Source organism: Monodelphis domestica, chromosome 1 (genome assembly GCF_027887165.1).
Source record: "Monodelphis domestica isolate mMonDom1 chromosome 1, mMonDom1.pri, whole genome shotgun sequence".
NCBI lineage: Eukaryota > Metazoa > Chordata > Mammalia > Didelphimorphia > Didelphidae > Monodelphis > Monodelphis domestica.
Genome location: NC_077227.1, coordinates 427,547,972 through 427,569,629, shown reverse-complemented (window position 1 = coordinate 427,569,629; position 21,658 = coordinate 427,547,972). Strand labels below are relative to the sequence as shown.

The window sequence follows — 21,658 nt, the reverse complement described above, 5'->3', positions numbered from 1 at the left end:
ATAAAAAATAGAGAGCTCACTGAAAAGTTTTTTTTGAAGGTGACTGATACATTTGTAACAGGGCACTACATCTCTGGGGGGGGGGAGGGCATGGCACTTGTTCTGGGGGGGGTAGGATTTGTGGGGCCAGCACACCATCTCTAAAATGTTTGCCATTACTGTCCTAGACTATGGATATAATTTTATCTCAGTATCCCACCTGTTTCTGAAAAGAGTAGAGTGGTGGCTAGTTTCTAACCTCAACCTGTTTCCAGGAAGACCAAAAGTCAGTCTCCTTTGGAGAAGGGTGGGAGGAAATGCTAGAGACAAATCACAGTCCCAAAGCCCACACTATGAGATTCTCTTTACTTATTGATGGAGATAAAATGTCCCTTGATTATGTGATGAATTAGATGGAGTTTTCAAGATCAGGATAGAGAAGGTTCTTCACTTCTTTTAGAATTTTCTTTGAGTGATCATTTGAGTCCTTTTGTTTCTATCTCTTTGGCACTTCTGGCCTCCAATTTCAAGAGAAAAGATGGAAGATGTCAACCGCATTTCAGGTTGCTGAAGGAAAAGACTCTGGGAAGAAAGCAACATGAGTAAAACTGGGAAGTAGTAGTTTCCATCTTGTCTCTATCCCCATCTTCTTTTCCTGTCCCTCCATTCTCCCCATCCCTCACCAGCATAATAGAGGAGACAAAGCTTGGACAGCTTACAAGTATGAAAGTTTATCTCCTATCTGCAATTAAGGTACTTATGTTAAGAACTCTAGTTGGGAAATCAGAGAATGTGGGTTCAAAACAATATTCAGCCATTTAACTGCATGTGTGACATTGGATATACTCCTAGACCAGGAATTTTCAAAGTATGTCCAGGGATAAAGTGTCTGTAAGGTCAAAAGTACTTCCATAATAATACTAAGATATGATTTTCCTATTAAACTACTACCTTTTTAAGCTACATATTTGTGTGAGACTGGATTTCTTCATACATTTTAACCAAAGCAATATATTGAAACAGATTGAATGCAAGGAATATGAATCTGGCGGTCTTCTTTTAAGCAAGACATTAAAAAGATTTGCTAAAATATGTGAAACAATGGCATTCTATTTCTTGCTTAGTTGAAGTTATTTTCATATTTATGCTAACGTAATTGATTTGCTATCAATATTTAAAAATCAATAATAATTATTTAAAAATGCATCACTTTTAATTTCTAATGCAATAAATAATGATATAAACCATATTAAAAAAAAGGGTTTTGAGATCCTCAATACTTTTTAAGATTCTAAAGAGGTTAGTCTTGAGATGCAAAAACTTAAGGAATGGGACAACAGGGAGCTTCTGAGTAATAGAAACAGAACTTGTTGAATCTCTAGATGAATTAGATTAATTCCATATTTCTTCTATCCCTAAATCTGTGATGCCATAAGCTCTTGTCCAACGATCACCTGTCAGATCAGAAACAACCAAGGAACTCAGACAGAAGCGCCCAGGTTAGTGGCACATGCGCAGAACCCAAGCGCCGATCTGGGTCACCGCTAGAGGAAGGAGCGGCTTTCAGCCTTCACTGCTGGAGCTTGCGCACAACGGACTTCAGTGTGACTTCCGGTGCGGCCACCCGGGGTGAAACAGGGTCGAGTTTGGGGTGGCACAGGGAAGCCAGGGATGCGGTTCCGGGGCACAGCGCTGTGCCCGAGCTTCTGAGCTGTGGCTCAGGCAGCAGGGGCGGCGGGGCCGGTCCGAGCCTGACTTGGGGCAGGGGGCGAGCCCCGGAAAGTGGAGCGGACCGGTCCTGGGAGGAGGGCCCCGGCCCAGATATCGACCCTCCTCCCACCCGCTCCCCTGCCCCGAGGATTCCAGTAAGTGTGAAAGTGCAGAGGGAGCCTTGGGGCCATCCGGGGAAGGGGCTAGTGCCTTTGCCCTCCTCCCCGTCGGCGGGGGTGGGGGAGGGGAACGGCGTAAGGACCCTGGTGTCCTCAACTTACATGCAGAGCGGCCAGTTAGGGGGTGGGCCTGACTTGGCGTAGGTGCCCGCTCCTTCTCATCCGTTGGGAGGAGCGAATAGGGTTACTCGCAGTATCACCCTCGCTCCTTGCATTGGGAGCAACCCTGTTTTTTCTGACCCTCAGGAAGTTCTTGGAGCCTTTTTCCCTTCCACAGGCGCGTGGTGGTGGTGGCGGCGCCGCCGCCATCGCCGCCGCCTCCTCTTCCTCTTCCTCCTCTTCCTCCTCCTCGGCCTTTTGGGTGCTGGACACCAGCCTACACTAAACTTCTGTTTGTCTCAGTTTCCTTATCTATAAAATGGGGATAATAAGAATTTCTACCTTGCAGGGTTGTTGTGAGAATCAAATGAGACAATATTTGTCCAAAGCGCTTAGCAGAGTGACCAGTTCATGGAAGGCACTATATAAATGCTTTTTTGCTTCCCCGTTGTATTTTGAGGAGGATGTGGATGGACCCACTTCTGGGTGGAACGACAGTGAATGCAGGCTAGTATGTTTCAGTGTATCAGAGTAACTTGACAGTCAAATCAAGCAATTACTGAATCCATATTAAATGCCAACCACTGGGCCAAGTGCTTAGGTACAAAGAAAGACAAAATAATTCCTGACCTCTTAGAGCTTACATTCTAATGAGTAAGACAACATACAACCAACCATATACATACAAGATCTATAGAGCGTAAATTGGAGATAATATTAGAAGGAAGGGACCAGGATTGAAGACTGAAAAAGCATTTTGCAAAAGTTGGGAGTTTCTTAACCTCAAACTAATGAAGGCATAGATATAATGAGGCATAAATGAGGTAGGAGAGAGGAGAGTTCCAGGGATGGAGGCCAGCCAGTGAAGACACCTGTAGTTGGAGATGTATTGTCTTGTGAGAGGAAACAAAAAGGCCAGTGTTACTGGACTTTAGACTATATGGAAGGGAATAAAGAGTAATAAGGCTGGAAAGGTAGGAAGGAGCCACATTGTAAAGGGTTTTAAAGGCCAGACAAGGTTTTGTATTTTATCCAGGAGGTAATAGGTAGCTAGAGTTTCTTAAATAGGTAGGTGACCTGGGCCTTGCTTAGGAAGATCAATTTGACAGCTAAGTGGAAGATGCACTGGAGTAGGGAGAGTTTTCAGACAAGAAGAGCAACTAGAAGACTATTGCATTAGTCCAGGTTGAGATGATGGGTACCAGCACCTGGTTGGTAGCAGTCAGAAAAGAAAAGGAGACATATAGGAGAAATGTGAGGAAGATAGAATGGGAAGGAATTAGGGAGGGGAGTGAAGAGTTGAAGATTTTCAGTCTGGATAAGTGGGAGGCTTGGTGGTACCTTCTATAGTAAAAGGGATATTCATAAAAGGGGAGCATTTTGGGAAAAGATAATTAGCTAAGCTTAAGATATGAGAGTTGTGGTACAGACTGGGTTGAAGCAGGGAAACATCATCATAGAGTCAAGACTAATTCTTGGTTCTCACTTAACCTTTCTTTTACTGCCCTTCACATACACTTTGTTACAATCAAATCACCCTGCTTGTTAACTATTCCCCATACCTGATTTTTATTTCCTATGTCAGGTGTTTTGTTTTTGTTGAGGTCATCCCCTATCTCTCCTCTGCAATAGGCTCTCTCACCTTAGCCTTCTAGAGTCCTTAGCTTCTTTCAGAGCACAGCCTAGGTGTTACCTCTATCTGCTTTTCCTCATCCTCTTCCTTGTTACTACTGTCTTCTCAAAATTACTTTGCATTACTTTGTTATACTTTTTATTTCACATTGTAAGTAGTATATATGCAAAGTGCATTGCAAAACTTTAAATCATTGTGTTTCTTTCCCATAGAATGAAAGCTTGAGGTCAGGGATGTCTTAGGTTTGATCTTAATATTCCAAGTGCTTTTAACACAGTATCTTGCATATAGATGCACAATAAATAATTGTTGAATTTAAATTGGAAGGGAGTATAGAATATAACATGTTAGTGTAGGAAGGTACCTCATAATGTATAATGTTAGAGGGAGGGTCCTTAGAACCTACAGTCTTCTGTATATATACAGGATGTCCTGAAAGTCTTAGTGCAGACTTGGGACATCTTGTATTCCTGTGACCAAAGAATACTTTACTTCATTGCTCCATGATTTTTTTTCTGAGTACTTCCTCTACTAATTTCAATTACAAACCTACCATACTTTAAAAGATAGTTGTTGTGAGCTATTTTTCCAGTCATCACCTGCTGGCCAACTCGCAGGTGAAAAGCAATTTAAAATTTAAGACTTTTAGAAGGAGCCAACTTTCCTTTTTTTTTCCCCCTACTTACTGGGTAAAATTTCGGAATAAATTCTGATTTTAATTTGTTGTATTTCAAAAAGTTTTTGTTCAGCCTCTTGTTTTCATTCTTTAGCCCCCTCCCCTCCCAACAGCTTAAAAAACCCCCACAAACAACCAGGGCCTCCTCCCCGGGCAGCTTTTTAAGTACTAACACATTTAGAAAGCTGTTCTGTTGCAGATATTTGCACACATATAGTATTAAAATCACACCATTAATATTTACTATATTTTAGTTATCAGTTATGTATAATGGGGATTATACACTCATAGCCACATTATTGTCTGTGAAGTCTTTGAAAATCATTTCTTCAAGCCACAATTTTCTTTAAATGGTTTATATCTGTAAAGTAGAGGAAGGGGGGGGGTGTGTGGAACTTACATTGCCTGTCATGGAGGTCTGTCTTTGTTTTTTTAATTTAAAAAATCCTTACCGTTTGTCTTAGAATCCATATTGAATATCATTTCTAAGGTAGAAGAGTAGTAAGCCTGGCAATTTGGGTCAAGTAATTTGCCTATGGTCACAAAAGCCTGGAAAGGTCTGTCTTTGTGAATTCCTTTTGTAAATCTTAAAATGCATGCAACTAGAAGCTCTTATTATTTTAGTCCTAAGAAAGAGAAAGTAGAGAAGAGTGAGAATATTTTAATAGAATAGCAGTGGACTTGGAGACCTGACTTTGAGTCCCAGCTTTGCCACATGATGATTATATGTTCCTAGGCAAGTCATTTCACCTTTGCTTTCAGTTCCCACATCTCTATATTGATAGGATTATATGATAGCCACAAGGTCCTTAACATTCTGTATTTTGTGTTCTAAAATACTGTGTTCTAAAGACACTTCCAACTGTGTCTTATATTCTAAGATCCCTTTTAGCTCTTCCTCTGAGTCTTTTCTACATCTCAGTAAAACAGTACTATTTCATAGTAGCAAAAATGACACTGAAATCTGTACCCTTTTAGTGACTCTTAATGTTTTATAGGGAAATATTTATCATTGTTATTCACAAACATTTCTTGATCCTCATCTTTGCAGGCCTCTGTGCTAGTTATTGCCATATAAGATTATTCTTTTCCTTATAGGGCTTACTGTCTAGTTGAGAAGCCAGTACACATATGTATAAAATAATACATAAAAATAGCTGACATTTATATAATACTTTAAGCATTAAAGTACAATTTATATACATTTGATCTTCACCTCAGGCCTGTGAGTGTGGTACTAATCAGACATTCATTCAGAATACTTTTATTAAACATTTACTGGGGACCAGTCACTGTCCTAAAGGACTGGGTATACAAGAAAAAGAGATCTTGTCATCAAGAATACACACACAAAGTTTTAGTATTCATTGTTAAGCTTTAAAGGGAAGGGAAAGAAACAAGCATTTATTAAGTGCCTAATATGTGCCAAATACTATAAACACTTTACAGATATTTCATTTGATCAGCACAATTTTGGGAGATGGGTAGTATTATTATCCTCATTTTACAGTTGAGGAAACTGAGGAAGACAGAGATTTAAGCAGCGTGCCCAGAGTTATACATCTAGTAAGCATCTGAGCATAGATTGAACTCAGATCTTCTTGACCAACCTAAACCAACCTCTTAATCCATTGCTCCACCTAACTGCCTCTTTAATAGCTTGAAAACTGTATTAAGACTTTTGGAACACTCCCTGTACACACACACAGATATGTTAAAACCAAACCTACACAACAAATATAGAGTAGATAGAAGGAGAAGGCTGGGAAGACTGCCTGTATGAAGTGGGGCTTTGTTGAATTTTCTTAGAGGATTAAGGCAGAGGTGAAAAGGGAAGGCATTCCAGGAAGGGGGAATAGCCAATGAAAAAGTACTGAAAGAGAAGATGGAAGGTTTTGTTTGAGGATCAAAAAGGCCATTGAGGCTGGACTAGAAAACATGTAGAAAGACTTAATGTGTTAGAAGGGGACAGGTTGTGGAGAACTTTAAATGCAAAATTTAAAAAAAAATGGATGCTATATGTACCATTGTAGTATCTTGATTAGGAGAGTGACATGGTCAGGCCTGATTTAGGAAAATCACTTTGGCAGCTTTGTGGAGAAGGGATTGGAGTAGACAGAAGTTTGGAGATTGCAGTTAGAAGACTTTTGCTATATAGTTCATGCAAGAATTGACAAGGTCAAAGCTGAAACTTAGGTTATAAACTTAGGTGACTGGAAGGATGATAGTGCTCTTGATAGTAAAAATGGTAGTTTGAAAGAGGAATGGTGTTTGGAAGGAAAGAGTTAGCAGCCAAGGTAGAATTTCATGAGGATTTCCTATTGAATGGGGAAACTATGATCCTGTTGGTAGGCATGATAGACAAGGCACTGTGCAGAGAAGGAGTTAGAATGTAGAGAGACTTTGGAGAATTGAAACAGCACAGATGATTGTGAGGGGAAACTAGACAAGATGGGAAAGTGTGGGATCAAGGGTATAGATAGAGTTGGCCTTGACAAGCAGAAGAGTTACTTTGTCTTCAGAAACTGGAGAAAAGGAGATAGTGAAGGGTAATTGTCAGAGGTATGTGAAATGGAGGAGAAAAGAGTTCTTGACAGATGGCTCTAATTTTTAAAATGATATATACATATTATCCCTATTTTATAGATGATGAAACAGGTTCATAGAGGTTGTTTCTGGCCCAAGGGTTCACAGTGGGTCATAGGTGGAATTCAATGTTTTTATGACTCTTAAGTAATGCTCTTTATAATATACCACGCTATCAATGTAAAGTATACAAGGTAATAGGTTCTACTTCTACAGAAATTAGGGAAGGCTTCTTTCAAGAAATAGACTTAATAGAAAAAGAGCAGTATCGTTAAGGAATTAAGTAATGCAACAAAGAGGAGAGTAGGCTTTACAAGTAGGGAGGATTGTGCAAGCAAAGATGGGACCAATTGACATGTTCAAGGAACACTGAATAGACTAGTTTGGAGTGGGATGGGTGAAGGATTCCTTTAATGTAGTAATGGGAAATTGGTTTGGAGGAGTTAGAGGCCAGTTTGTGGAGTCTTCAATGTCCAACTAAAGAGGTATTTCTCAGGTCCTAGCTTTAATCCTTCACATTTTAAATACATTGATATCTTTGGGACCCTTCATTCACTAGCAAATGTATTAATGTATGATTGTATTAATGAATAAATAAGTGAAAAGTTTATTAAGCACTTTCTGTGTGCTGAGAGTTGGGGATGCAGATACAAAAAAGATAATCTCTTCCCTCAAGGAATTTACATTGGAATAAAAGTAGTTCATTTGAGGAATAGTGGTCTAGGCATGGTGAAGTCAGGAATGGTCAGTGGAGCGATAGGGCAATTCATTGTTGATGTTTCCATTCTAGAAGTGATGGAGATGTTGTTTGATAGTAATTATTGTTCTCAGGGCACGAGGTGAAGGGGAAGGTAGGGTTAGTCAGCCATGATGGTGTAGAAGCATACCTGACAGGAAGGTGGTATGGTTAGGTGGCAGGGATAGTTAGATTTATTGCCAAACAGCACCATTCTCATAGTGGTTGCTGGAATTTCCATAGGTAGAAAGTGTAGTATCAGAGGGAAAGCATGGCAGCAAAATGTGGACCTATTATGTACCAGAGGGCATTTTGAGATAAATATCATTGTTAGAACCCTGTCCCAATTTTAAAAAGTTTACCATTAGTAGATATGTTGTGTATGCAACTATTAATATGACAAAGTTTGGCAGGTGTTTTAGAAAGGAATGGACAAAGTGCTCCATTGTGTATGAGGGAGAGATCACTTTGGTTAAGGTCAGGAAGCGCATCTTGGAAGAGACTGCATGCCTTCTGAAGGATGGGAAAGGTTTCTAACAAGGTGAAGGTGTTTTTTCAGTACTGGACAGATAATTTAAGATAATACAAATATTTTAAGTTTGAAGTGCAATTTTATGAGTATTTGTGTATTGCTACACATGTCTTATTAAAGTTAATAGTATTTGGGCAGTGAGGTGGTTCAGTGGAGAACACCAGACCTGGAGTTGCGAGAACCTGGTTTCAAATATAGCCTCAGACACTTCCTAGCTATATGACCCTGGGCAAATTACTTAACCCTATTTGCCTAGCCCTTGCTCTTTTGTCTTAGAGTTGTTACTAAGACGTAAGATATGGGTTTAAAAGTAAAACAAAGTTAATAGTGTCATAGAATTTCATATCTTTTTTTTTTTAAACCCTTACTTTCTGTCTTGGAACTGGTTCCAAGGCAGAAGAGTGGTAAGGGCTAGGCAATGGGGGTCAAGTGACTTGCCCAGGGTCACATAGCTGGGAAGTGTCTGAGGCCAGATTTGAACCTAGGACCTCCCATCTCTAGGCCTGGCTCTCAATCCACTGAGCTACCCAGCTGCCCCCAGAATTTCAGATCTTGATGAACTTTAGAACATGGAACATCTGCTTCCTTTACATATGAGGAAATTAAAACCAAGAGAGTAGAAGTTAGTTGTGGAAAATGAGAGCTTATTAGTATAAAATCTGGAACTTGAACCCAGGTTTACTGAACTTCTTGTTCAGTGGTTTTTCAAATTATGGCACAAATTCATTACATTTGAGGGAGAAAGGGAAATATTTAAGAAAAATTACCTTTTGTCATGAGTAAATTTAGAAATTGTTGAGACATTCTAACTAGTATTAAAAGTTTGAGTATTTTGTTATTTGGAAGGAAAATTAACCTTTAGCTAAGTGGGTAGTAAAAAATAATTTATTTACTTAGTTATTTTTGAGTATTTATATATATAATCTTAATGAATCAAGAGATATGCATGATGAGATGGAAAGCGCAAAAGGTTCAAAGATAGTTGATGACCTGATAGACATTTTTCTGGCTGTGTAATTCTTTACCTCTTTGAACCATGATGTTCTAATCTGTAAAATAAAGTTAGTATTACCAACACTGTCTGTTTCACAGATGAGCCTCAAGTGAGATAATGTGAAGTGTTTCTATAAAGAGGAGGTATTTTTATGATACATATTTCTGATTATTCACCTTTAAAAACTTTTATGAAGCACTTATCTGAAAGTCCAGCACTGGGTGACAGGACTACAAAGATTAAAAAATACATTGCCTTTGTCCTTGGTGAGTTTACAATAAATTTGCAATCCAACATAAGCTAGTGTGCTTTAAAGGGAAAAAGGAGCATTTTAGACAAAGTATAAGAAGAGAAAGATCACTTTCATCTGGGAAGGACAGGAAAGTTTGGAGAAGGTAGAGGTGTAAAGGGAATATATTTCAGGTATTGCAGACATTCTGTTGGAATATACAAGGGAGCCTGTGCAATTAGACTTATGAATAGAGCAGCTAGTCCTTCAATTTGGCTGGAAAGTAAAATGTGTTTTAAGGAGAATATGGGAGGGTCAGATGGATGGCTCAGTGATCAGGGAGCCAGCCTTGCAGATGGGAAATCATGGATTCAAATCTGGATTCAGACACTTCCTAGCTGTGTGATTCTGGGCAAGTCACCTCCATTTGCCTTGCTCTCACCACTCTTCTGCCTTGGAACTGATACTTGTATTGATTTTAGGACAGAAGGTAAGGGTTTAAAAAAAAAGAGGGAAAGAATATGAGGATAGGGATGGAACTTGTGATTTTCTGATTTAGGGAAATCTTAGTTAAGGAAACTCCTATGGTTGGGACAACCTATAGGTTGGGACCTTCTCTCAATGTAAGGTGTTAGGTAAAGCTTGGGTTCCCCAGAGGTTAAATGATTTGCTCAAGGTCACATAGTTTGACTAGAGAGGTAGGTTGGAGAGATTGTGGGAATCTTAAATGCCAAGAAAAGATGTTGATATTTTATTTTTTAGCCATGAGAGAGCTATTGCAAGCTTTTTAGAAAGGATGTGACATGGTCCTTTCTGTGCATTAGGAATATTCTTTTGGCAGCTGTGTGAAGATAGATTGAAGTGGTGAGAGAGTGGTGACAGGAAGACTGGTTAGGCAACTATTATAGATGTCATTGACAGGTATGAGTTTCTTTTAGAGTACTAGCAGAGGAAGTAGCAAAGAGAGGATGCATGTGATATCTTAAATGTTACAGATGAAATGTCAAAAGTGAAGAGAGTCTTGTTAGTTTTGCATTACAAGTATGATTTACAATGTGGATTTGGTGTGCAAGTGGGATGTGTTTTGAATGAAAGGAAAGGAGGTGACCTAATTTATATTTGTGCATTGTTACATTATTTAGCTCATTTGGTTTGGAGAAAACTTAGTAAGTTGGCTAGGTAGTTTATTAACTCTTATTTTACAGATATATTGAGTCACAGAAAAGTTATCATTTTCTTAAGGTCAGAGAATTCTAGAATATTAGAAACAGTACAATAAATTTTTGACCAAAAACATGAAATCTCTATGGCAAGTGCTCTTAAACTTTTTTTTTTTTTTTGGTCACAAAGACCATTTTAGCAATCTGATGAAATCTATTTAACTCTTTTCAGAATATTTTAAATAGTTAAGGAAGTGCTAAATTTCAGTGAAGGTTAATAAAAATCAAGTTATAATTGTTTTCCCCAAGTTCACACACACCCTGACATTTATCTACAGGCTTATTAGAGGATGGTGGTCTCTAAAGGAACCTCTGTTCTGTGGCAGCTCTGACAAGTGATCATCTTATATCTCCTCATATCAAGTATAATAAAAGACCTCCAATGACAGGAGCTTAGATTTGGGAATAAGTCTCTTCTGTTGGTATTTAGCTAGTCTAGGCTTTTAAAAAAATAATGCTAAACCCACATCTGCTTCTTATCTTCTTTTCTGCCCCTTGTTGATCTGAAATTTATGCTGTGAAGTTCTGAAATGAAGCAAAACACAATATAATTGCTCTTCATCCTGATGGTCCTGTATTTGAAATTAGCTGCCATGGGCCCCCTAAATCTATACTTTGATTCAAAAAATCAACTTTCCCAATATGGATAGGGACAGTTTCTGTGAAAGAGAGTTGGGGATTGCAGAGGATTGCAAGCTCAATGTGATTTACTTAAAAGGCAAAAAAATAGGTTGTCATTCAACACTGGGCAACAATTGGAAAAGCCTCTGTGTCCAGAATGAGGGAGATGATAAGTCTATGGTCCTCCACCTTTGGTTAACCTTTGATCAGAATTCTGTGTTTAGTTTTAGGCATCACATTTTAGGAAAGATGGAGGCAAACTGGAGTACATCTAGAAAACAGTGAGCTGGATGGTGATGGAGCTATTTCATTTTTCATTTTTTATTTTTCATCTTTTGTATTTGTTTTATTGATTCTTGATGTCTCATGAAATTGTTAACTTCCCTTTGTCCTCTTCCAATTTTTAGGGAGCCATTTTCTTCTTTGAGACTTTGTACTTTCTTTTTTAGGAAGTTATTTTCCTGTTTGAGGTATCATATCTAGGAAACTGTTTTCTTCAGTAAGTTTTTGTTTTAAACTTAATTTTTTCTGTCATTTTCTTTTCTATTTTTTCTTCTAAGTTTCTTTATATTTCTTTTTTTCTCTTTTTTTTTAATAGGTCTTCCAGGAGTTCATTTCAGACTTGGTATCCTTTTCACATTTTCCTTTGGGCCTTCACACATTTTCATTTTTGTGTTGCTATCCTCTTCTGAGCTTGTATTTCGGTCATCTCTCTGAGATTTTTCTAGCACCAGGCCTTTCTCCTGTCTTTTGCTCATTTGAGAGTTATTTTTTGGCTTTTTTTTTTTGCCTGTTTGTTAAAGTTTACTGCCTTTCCTGGGTGTGATTGGAGTACCATACTGCATTTGTACTATGCCTGGGGTTGACTCAACTGTCTCAATCTCAGATGATAGAGCTATTTCATGATTAGATTGGTTAAAGAAAAAGGACTATTTAGGCTGAATAAGAGAAAATTTACTTAGAGTACTTGATAATTTTTTTCCAAGTATTTGAAGGACTCTCATGTTGAAGAGGGATTAGATTTGTTCTCTTTGCCTCCAGGAGGCAGGTGTAGGAGTACTGAGGGAAAATGGCAAGGAGATAAATTTAGGCTTGGAGTAAGGAAAAGCGTCTTCATAATTAGAACTGTACCAAAATGAAATGTGGAGGTGGAGGTAGAGAGACTTCTCTTTTGCTGTAGGTCTAAAATCAGAGGTGGAATGATAAGTTGTTGGGATTTTGCAGATGGAAGTCTTGTATATACATATATCTTTTTGCCAAATGATAACTTTTTCTACTGGAGGAGGGGAGGAAAGGAGGGAGTAACCTGGGTATTTTAAAGTAACAAGAGGACGGGAGAAAAGGAGGGACTAACTTGGATATATTTTTTTAATTTAAAAAAATTTTTAGAGTTAGTTTATTTAGTCAAGTTAGAACATTATTCCTTGGTTGCAAGAATTATATTACTTCCCTCCCTCACCTTCCCCCCACCTTTCCCGCAGCTGATGCGCAATTTCATTGGATATTACATGTGTCCTTGATCAAAATCTATTTCCATGTTGTTGGTGTTTGCATTAGGATGTTCATTTAGAGTCTACATCCCCAACCATATCCCCTCGACCCATGTATTCAGGCAGTTGTTTTTTCTTCTGTGTTTCTCCTCCCACAATTTTTCCTCTGAATGTGGATAGTGTTTTTTCTCATAGATCGCTCCAAGTTATTTGGATCTAACCTGGATATTTTAAAGTAATAAACACCTAACTTTAAATTAAAAAAAATAAAGAAGGAATTCTTGTTTAGGTTTGGATGGGAAAGAGATTCTAAGATACTTCTTTTTAAACTAGAGAGGCTTTTACTTCAAATGTTTGTCACTATGGAATGAGTTTCAGTTACTCATGCTGTTTATTTTCTTCTAGGTACATTTTAGCTTGTCAATATCTTTAAAAAATATGGTGCCCTGATCTGATAAAATATGACAGTTGGGATTTTATTAGATAGAGAGCACTGAAATTATTCCTTGAATTCTGGACCCAAATCTGTTACCCATATAATTGAAGAAAACCCTAGCCTTTTTACTTCAGTGCGACACTTGACACAGTTTGCCAGCCAATAAACCCTTCCAGGTCTTATTTACAACTTATTGGGTGGAGTCTTTCTTGTTGCTTGAACAGACCATCAAACTCTTCTAGTTGCCTACTTTACTTCTTTTGATGGCAAAGTGTAGTTATTTGTGAGAGACCATTTCAGTCTCTTTTGTATCATTATTCATTTTAATCTCTTAGGGAGGATCTTGATGTGCAAGGAGTTCTGAAAATGCATAATGTTTTTGGTTGAAACTGAACACTCAAGATTGAAAAGGAGTATGGAGATGCTCAGCAAATAGGTAGAAATACAGTCAGGGATTTCTCCACCCAAAAGCTTAATTTGTTTTTATTTTAATACAAGATGACCACAAAGAGCAAATTGAAGAACTATTGGCCTCCTATCTGCTTGCTTTCATTCATACTATGTTTTATAAGGAAACGCTATTGAATGTAAAAATGAAGGGAATAAATCCTGAGCAGTCATTTAAAATTTATTAACCTAAGTTGGCAGCAGCCTAGATGTATGGGGGAAAATAGATTTAATATAGGAAATACAAAATTTGGACCAGAAGATGGAAGCCATTTTCAGTAATTGAAAGGGAGAAAAATGGAGGAAATGACTTAAAAACAAAACAGGAAATCTGGAAAACAGTACAAGGTGGTAGAATGCCACTGGAATTAAATTACAGTAATTGCTTGCCATATAGATTGGCTATTATGTTGCAGTTATCTGTAACTATGTACTGCTAGGTTTATACCATACTGGTCCTGAATATTCCTTTATGAATATGCTTTTACTGTTGATATAGAGCACATGGACTGATTGTATAAAACATTTTAAAAAAGAGACTGTTTCTCTGTTCCTAGTATTCACATCCAGAAGTATAGTTTTAAAAGAAAATACTCCATAAAAAGAACAGGTACAAAGTTCCTGGAGGGAACAGGCTTCTGTTGTTTAAGCTTACCTCAGTGTTTCTTTTTGTGGCACCATCAAGTATTAATGGCCCATGTTCAAGGGGATTGTTGAGCCTTCCTTCCTCCTCCTCTTATATTAATCTGTTTTCAAGTCTTGTGGATTTGAACTTTGCTATTCCCCTTCTCTTCCATTTCCTTCTTTACATAGTTATTCAGATTCCCATTACCACCACTACATCCAGCAGAATGTAAGCTCCTTAAGAGTAGGACATGATTTTGTTTTTTTTCTTTTTTACTTCCAGCAGCTAGTAGATTACTTTATGCATTGTAAATGCTTAATAAATGTTTGTTTAATATGTTGTTGTTCAGTCACAGTTGTGTCTTGACCCTTTGTGACCCCATTTGGGTTTTTCTTGACAAAGATATTGGAGAATTTGCCATTTACTTCTCCACCTCTTTTTTTTTTTAAACCCATACCTTCTGTCTTGGAGCCAATACTGTGTATTGGCTCCAAGGCAGAAGAGTGGTAAGGGCTAGGCAATGGGGATCAAGTGACTTGCCCAGGGTCACACAGCTGGGAAGTGTCTGAGGCCAGATTTGAACCTAGGACCTCCCATCTCTAGGCTTGACTCTCAATCCACTGAGCCACCCAGCTTCCCCCTCCACTTCTTTTAACAGATGAAGAAACAGGCCATTAGTGTTAAGTGACTTGCTCAGGGACACTTAGCTAGTAAATGTCTGAGGTTGGATTTGAACTCAGGTTTCCTGACTCCAGGCTTAGTGCTTTATTCACTACACCACCTAGCTGCCCCTTTTGGATTAAATTTTTTGAATTTACTATTGTAATACCTAAAAAGATTTTCATGCCTACATTCCATCCCCTCCTTCACCCCTGCTAATTTCCACTTCTTTCTATTTCCAGAATTATCTTTTTAATATCAACAGCTTTAAGTATGTGATCATATATTCCTTCAGTTTTTGCTTTTGGTTGTTAACTGTCTTCTTTGACTAAGATAACTTTTAATTTCTCTTAATACATTTCTCCATATAGTGTGATGTTTTGTAACTATTTGGGTTTTTCTTATTCTAAGGGGAGAGATCATGTTTTATGATCCCTGTGTTCAGAGCACAGAGTGCTTAAATGTTTAGTTATTGTAGATGAGGATATTAGGCAAGGCTTCTTGAAGGAAGTAACATTTGGGTTTGATTATAAAGGATAGGTAGGCATTTACTAGATAAAGAAGGGGAGAAAGCATTCTAGTCGAGAACAGTGTCAACAGAGGAGTAAAGATGATAAGTGTGTGGTATATACAATGAGAAGTATGTAATTTAGTTTGTATGAAGCATTGAATATATAGAGAATATATGAGAGAAAATCAGAAAGGTAAGGTGGAACAGTTTGAGAAGAATTTTGAAGTAATCAACTTTATATGTGGAAAAGTAATTTGATAGCGGTGTGAAGAATGAAAGGTTATAGGCAGGTAGATCTTTTGGGAGGTAATTGCCATTTTGCTACTTTACCCTTAAAACCAGACTACCAGAGTCCATGCCTAAGAGGAACTGATGCTCTCAGTTCTCTTGTTCCTGGGAGGATGATGTTTTTTTATCTTTGCCTTGGTTGTCTTCTTTCCTGTCCCCTCTACTACTTCACCTCCAGGCTGGACTGCTAGAGACCATGCCTGAGTGGTGGAGGCATTTTATACTCCCTAAACCATGTGTCCTCATCTGGCCATTTTCCACTTTATTGCCTCATCTTCCAATCCAGAATATCAAAGTTCATACTTGGGAAATGTTAAACCACTCAGCCCTGTACTCCGTGGGACCAAGTGTCCTCATCTTTATAAAGGCCATTTTTTGCCCTACCCCAGTGTGGAGGGTACTCTTTCCATTTCTTATTATAAACCACCTAGCACTGTTATTGTATCTGAAAAGGGCATGTTAGCAGGATTCTCTATCCCCATCTCCTTCCCCCAAATCCAGTATTCTTCCCTGGCCACCTGTGTGGTTTTTCCTATTAGAATGTAATGGCAGAGATCTTTTTACTTTTGTTTATGTATCCTTAGTATTCAACACAGTGTTTGATGCATGATAAATGCATACAAAATGGTAAAAATGGAAAGGTTGGTGATCACAGTAATAAGTTCTCTCATAGCATCACTTTGCCAAATGCTATGTCTTTGTGAAACTAGCTAGGCAATTGGGTGGCATAGTGGCCATCTAGTTCAGCACTCGGAAACTGAGCATCAGATAAAAGAAATAACTTGCTTAAGCTCCTGTGTGTTTGATAGTGTGTATCAAGAGCTAGGATTCAAATCCAGTTCTTTACACTTTATCTTCTCCCAAGCTATTAAGGTGATAATGAGGAAAGCATAGGGGTGGGAAAGCCTCAGCTTGACATTTCTAAATGATTTTGAATATTGTAAATGATCCTAATTCCAATTTCCATTTGGCTTTTTTAAAAAGAGATAAATATTAAAGACTAAAGAATGTATTAATTTTGGGGGGTAACTGATTAATAAAAGCATGAATATGAAAATGCCACTATGAATTGTTATTTTTCCCTTTTTTATTCTCTCCTTAATTAGTATGTGCTTCACTATTAAGATAGCAATGGTTCCAGCATGTATAGTGAGCCCAAAATGATGAGATAATGTTATTTTTATATGCCTACTAAGTTCATTATAATTCTCATGTACATAGGTTTTAAAAAAAACAACATAACCACGTATTATAAAAATTTAACAAAGTGTTTGAGTCTATTTAGATTAGGAAACTATCTGGCAAGATGCTCCTTTTGCAAACAGCCTCTGTCCAAAGCTTTCTGTATATTATCAGAATGAAAAATGACAGCACTTTGTCATCTGTTCAAATTGATATTGCACTCTTTGCCATGACAGCTGAAAAGGCCCACAGGTGTCATATAAGGAGGTGACCATGTTGTCATATTTCATTTCGGCATCCCTCTGCAAAGCCATAATTACCTAATTAGGTTGTTAATTAGGAGATTAGCATTTCACTATATTGATAGAATGCTCTTTGTCGGCATGAGGCTACATACAGATTTTTGTGGGTTCTAATTTATAATCTCTGCATCTTTTGGACTTATTTATTTGCAGAAGATTCTGGGTCTGGGGTAAGCTGGCTTTCCAGAGAAGCAGCTTGTTTATAAGATAATGAAGGCTTGATTATTGCATTGATGTTTCCACCTTAAAAAAAATTTAGCAGAATTAAGGGGGTGGCGACATCCCCCAAATGGCAATAAAAACCAGGCAGTTGGTGTGACATGTATCCTTATTATTACAGAGAACAAAACCATAGTTGGAAGCCAGCTACTTTCCCTCTCTACTTCACAAAATCATTGAGTAAAGCCCTTTGTAAATCCTTAGAAATGGGAGCTGATTTCTGCTACCACTACTGCTGTTTCTACCATCAGTAAATGGTGTGTAAGACTTTTTTGTAACTTAGGCCCAATACTTCCTCTCTATAGAGTTTCAATTTCCTCATCTGTAAAATGGGGATGATTGTTCTTTCACCAAGTGCCCTGTATTGGGGGGGTGGAGACTGGCTCCCATCTCGATTGGGGGTGGGGGAGCTGCCTCCTGTGTCCATGGGGACTTGCACCCCTGCATCCAGCTGCCCCAGGGGCGGGCAGGGTGAGGTGGCTGCTGCCCAAATCTGGTGGGGAAGTTGGGGGAAGCCTAGGCAGGGAGGTGGCTCAGAGACCCAGTGCCCCTACCCCTGGGCTCCAGGGGCAGGGGTGGGCACAGGTGCCCACAGAGAGGTCTCTGTGTGCTGTCTTTGGCACACATGCCATAGGTTTGCCATTACGGGCTTAGGGGGGTTATCATGAGGAAAACCACATGTTTATTAATCTTAAGTTTAAAAATATTCTTTAGTGCTGACTATGTACCAGGTGTACTGTGCTGGGTGCTAGGTTAGAAATAAGAGTTTATTTTGGTCACTACAAAAGGTAAATTTTGGTTGAACTGTATAATAGTGTATGACAGAGTGAAAAGATCTTTTGGATTTGCATCCAGAAGCCCTGGTTTCAGGTTTTGGTTCCAACAAATATTTTAGCTTTGTAGCCCTTGGCAAATCACCTCAATTTTCAGCCTCATTATTCTATTCTGTAATATGACTACAATAATTTTTGCATTCCAGATTTCACAAGAGTATTGCTAAAAAAAAGTTTGTAAAATGTTAAGTTCTAAAAAAAGTTAGAAATTATTTATGACAAATAATAATTAAGGATTTAATGATATTATAAGTAAATAGTGGTAAACAATGTGGCATAGTGGATAGAGGGCCAGGCTGCATTCCGAAAGATCTGGGTTTATGCCTTTTGACACCTTTTGGCTGCCTGACTTTGGGCAAGTCACTTAACTACCTTGGTGCCTCAGGAATCTTTCATAAGATTAAATTACAGAGGAAATACTAATCTGCATTGGTTTATATAGAGTTTCTTTTTCAGTTGTTCCATATACCAATGAAATCTCGTGGTAATTCTTTTGATTTTGTTATATGTTGACATTTTTTACTTCAGCTTTATAAGCTTTATAAGTCTTCTATAGAGGCCTTCTGTGAGATGCTTCATTTCATTTGAACTTTCAGTTCAATTCCAAAATGTTTATTTAGTGCCTATGATGTGCAAAGTGTTCTTTAGGGAAAAACAGATGAAATAAGATATTTATAAGACCATAGGATGTTAGAATTGGAATTACCTTATAGATAATTTAGGTCCATTCCTTCTTTTTACATATGAGGAAACTAATTCCCAGAGAGGCCATAACTTGGCCAAGGAGACCCAGGTTGTAAGTGGCAAGCCGAGATTTTATCTTCAGATCTTTTGACTTAATCTAGTAGTCTACATTACCCTCAGAAGCTTCTAGTTGAATGGGATAAGATTCCAATTCATATAACCTCTATTCTTTCAGAATCCTTCTCATCTACTTTCAGTGTACCTGGTTGTTGCCCTGTTACGAGTTTTTTGCAGACAAGGACTGAATTTTTGCCTTTTTTGTATATTTTGTGGCAGTGCCTGACAAATGCTTAATAAATGCTTATTTACTTGATTTCATTTGCCCACCTAGAAAAATTATATCCACTATGAGAAGAATTGCCTGGTGTGATTGCTGAGTCATTGTCCCTGAAAAATTTTGGAGGTTGAGATGTGATACTACTACAGAACAAATCTCCCATTGTTTTTAATAAAAGGAAGTGTGGAGATCTTCAGCTATAGGAAAGTGAGTTTGATAATTCCTGACAGAACTCTAGGGATAACTTGAAATCATTTAAAAAGCAAAAAATGATAATCCCAAAGAGCCAGCAAGTTCAAGAACAGGTTTTAAGAGACCAACTTTATTTTCTTTTTATGCCAGGACTACTAGCCTGGTTGGATCTGGTTGGCTCCCGCTCACACACAGAGTATATAGATTTCTGCATTTGACAGTTTCATGCTATCCTTGTGTAGAAGATGGAGAAGGGTGGGACAGATGATAGATAATATACAATTATCTGGATTTTTTAACAGGTCTAATGATCATATGGAAAAAATCATGAGAATTTCAATGTCAACTTAAAATTCTCTAATAGAATACCTTTGGGGGCTGTCCTTGACCTTGTGGTGGTTTATAGTTTAGGGATTTTCATATTTTGAATGGTGGCATAGATGATAATGTCAGCTTTGGGGATGATATGAAGCTGGGAGTGATAGATAAGATGGTGGATAACAGTAAGGATGAAAAAAGAAGTACTTGATAGGCTAGCTTAGTGGCCCAGATCTAAGATGACATTTAGTGAAGATAGTTAATTAAATTCCTAGACTTGTATTTAAAGAGACAGTTGGGGGAAATATGACAAGACAACAGCTTGTAGAAATTTTAGTGGATGGCAGACTCCACACAGGTCAATATTGTGACATGGCAATCATGAAAACTAACATTGACTTAGGTTACATTAAGAGCTTTTGAATCTTCCAAACTTGCCATGGCCAGATGACATTGGGAGTACTGTGTTCAGCTTTGAATGTCAGAAGAAGGTCGTTAATATGCTCTACTGTTTTCAGAAGAGGGTAACTGGGATGGAGAGGAGAATGGAGATCTCTTGAAAGCAGTGGGAATGTTTTACTTAGAAAAGAAACAGCTTGGGGAACTGCCCTTCAAATACTTGAAGACAGCTATCATTTGGAAGGAAAATTAGACTTTCTCTCCTTGGCTTTAGGACAGAACTAGAAGCAACACCAGAAGTTGCAGAATCTAGATTTAAGGTAGGAAATCCTAACAATGAGCTTTGGCTCATTTTGGGGCTGTTGATTTCCCTTTTGGTAGAGATTTTCAGAGCTTAAAAGATTTCTAATCAGGGATGTTGTAAAGGGAATTCCTGCTTTGTTGTCTGAATGGACTATAGGTACTCTGTAATCTATGATTTCTGTAAATACTGCAGATTAGAACTAATTGAGAGGATATGATAGGCATTTAAACATGCTACATGAAACAGTGACAATCTGATTATTCTACAAAATACCCTAGCCATGTTATGAAGTTGAATTCTAGGTTCTCAAAGACTCTCAGTGAAGTACACATTTCTTTTACATGTACTGTGTTTTGCCATCACATTTTCTTTATTCATGCTCTTCTTCATGCCTTCTACCACTATCTTTACATGTAAAACGATCCCATTCTATCCCATCTTCTGCAGCAGATTACTCCTCTGTCATCCCTACTGTCATTAATATTCAGTCTCTTTTTCTACTGGTATTGTCTTATTGTTTACCATCATGCCCATATCTCCCCAATTCTTTTTTTTTCTCCCAATTCTCAAAAAATCCTTACTTTATCTGCCTCCCCATGCTAACTTTTAACTTATATATCTCTTCCTTTTTGTGGCTAAATTCCTCTTTTTATATTCCCAGCCAATTAGCACAATGCCTGGCATGTAATAGGTGCTTAATAAATGTTTATTGATAGATCGATTGCTGACCACATCAGTGATCTCTAAAGATCGTGAAAGATCAAAGTGATACCACAAATTTGGAAAAAGGCAAATGTCCTGATTTTTAAAAAGAAGATAATGGAGTCTATAGAGGCCAGTGACTTTGACTTTAGTTCCTGACAAAATATAACCTATATTATTAAAGAGCTGATTAATGAATATCCACAGAGGAATCATTTAGAAAAAGCCAGTATAGTGTCAGTGGGAACAGTTCAGGCCAGACTAGCTTTGTTTCCTTTTTTGATAGTGTTCTAAGTTGATAGATTAGAGAAATGCTATATAGTTTATCTAGATTTGAACAAAGCATTTGAAAGAGAAAAACAGGACAGAAGTTTATTTTTTAAGTGTTTTGTTTTTCAAAACTTAACATGAAGCATCAATGTCAACAACTAAGTAGCTCACTGACTATTTAAAAAAAAATTAAAAAAAAATTCTTACTGTATGTTTTGATTCTAAGGCAGAGTGATAAGGGCTAGGCAATGGGGATTAAGTGATT

At 37.9% G+C, this 21,658-nt stretch overlaps 1 protein-coding gene across 4 annotated transcripts in view; it reads left to right on the top strand.

Annotated features, from left to right (window-relative positions):
- Nucleotides 1-1,551: 1,551 nt before the first annotated feature.
- Nucleotides 1,552-21,658, top strand: part of MAPKAP1 (MAPK associated protein 1) — a 370,977-nt gene continuing 350,870 nt past the window's right edge. For 3 of the 4 annotated variants that reach the window (XM_056812154.1, XM_056812155.1, XM_007474656.3), the window contains exon 1: nucleotides 1,574-1,844. The gene's annotated coding sequence lies outside the window, so the exon portion shown is untranslated. Of the gene's footprint in view, nucleotides 1,845-21,658 lie in introns of all 4 variants that reach the window. The other variant, XM_001365912.4, reaches the window with a different exon arrangement.